This window comes from Octodon degus, unplaced genomic scaffold (genome assembly GCF_000260255.1).
Source record: "Octodon degus isolate 3935 unplaced genomic scaffold, OctDeg1.0 scaffold00333, whole genome shotgun sequence".
NCBI lineage: Eukaryota > Metazoa > Chordata > Mammalia > Rodentia > Octodontidae > Octodon > Octodon degus.
Window position 1 is genome coordinate 444,291 of NW_004524909.1, and position 1,473 is coordinate 445,763.

A 1,473-nucleotide genomic window follows, 5' to 3' on the forward strand; every position below is an offset into this window, starting at 1 on the left:
AAGTCAACCTATCTGTGATTTTGGTATAAAGCCAAAAGTCCTGGGAGATACTCCTAGATACTAACATCTCATCTCTGTTCCTAATGCTAAACTATCATTAATTTTTTCTGTTTATAATTTCTCTTTTTTATTTGAAATACTTTATTCTGATTCTAAATGAAAAGGAATGGCAATGACAGTAACAAACAAGATTTCACCACCAAGTATTGTGATGTGATTGTAGCAGTTTTATATTTGAAACTCAGTGAAAACAACTACATTCCAAACAGATAAATAAACAGGTTCAAAAAATGAGGGTTCAATTGCCACACTCACTCCCAAACCCATTCATCTCCTTCCGTATCCCTAAGATGAAGCACATGTCTGCTTAGCTAGATAACAAAGTGGCAAGCATGTGGCACTGCTCACATCACAGGACAGTTGCCTATAAAACTAGACTTCTGACACCAGCCTGCTTCCCTTCCTCACAGGTCATCATCTTCATTCTGGAGAGCAGTGGTCTGTGCAACCTCTAAATCGTGCTCATACTGCTCAGCCAAGGCTGGGTCCATGACGACCTCTGGTGGGGTGAGAGCAGGCATGGCGATGAACTCCAAGTTTGGGTCTGCAATAAGCTTTCTGGAGTGTCAGAGGAAGGGCTTCTCAAAGTTGAAGTTACTTTTGGCAGAAATATAGTACTGAAGATTCTTCTTTTGGCAAAAGACAATGGACTTTACCTTCACTTTCCTGTCCTTGATGTCCACTTTGTTGCAGCACAATATGATGGGGATGTTCTCACATACTTGCACCAGATCTCTATGCCAGTTAGGTACATTCTTGTTGTTAACTCTGGACGGCACATCAAGCATGATAATAGTACATTGTGCCTGGATGTAGTAGCCATGGAGCAGTCCATCAAATTTCTTCTGGCCAGCCATGTCACACACGTTGAACTTGGTGGGGCCCTGGTTGGTGTGGAACATGAGCGGTGCACCTCCATGCCCAGTGTGGCAAAGTACTTCTTCTCAAACTTGTCAGTCAAGTGGCACTTTATGAACGTGGGCTTGCTGGTGCTGCCTTTGTCCACCAGCATGAGCTTGAACTGGACCTGCGGCTCTCCCTGCATGGCCATTGCAGCAATTCTTCCAGAAGCATCTCCGTGCCCATCCCATTGAGGCTGGAAAGATGGTGGAAGTCTCTGTTTATAATTTCTGTTTATTATTTTTATTTCTTAATGCATCAACTTAGAAAATTGTACTTGATTCCCTATTGCAAAATGTTTTCAAGCTCAGATTATTTTTGTTCCTTCCAATCTCCTGACTATTGATGTTAATATTACTTTGAATACTACATATTGTGTACTAAAACTATTTTTCTCCTATGGCAGATGTTGGGAAATGACTTACTCTATATTAATTTTCAATAGTGTTATTTCCTTCAGTATTAGCTGTGCCCCCTTCATTCTATCTAGAATGTGAACAGAAAAATGGGCAC

At 41.1% G+C, this 1,473-nt stretch overlaps 1 pseudogene; it reads right to left on the reverse strand.

Annotated features, from left to right (window-relative positions):
• Positions 1 to 464: 464 nt before the first annotated feature.
• LOC101590331 lies at positions 465 to 1,168 on the reverse strand (annotated as a pseudogene).
• Positions 1,169 to 1,473: the final 305 nt, after the last annotated feature.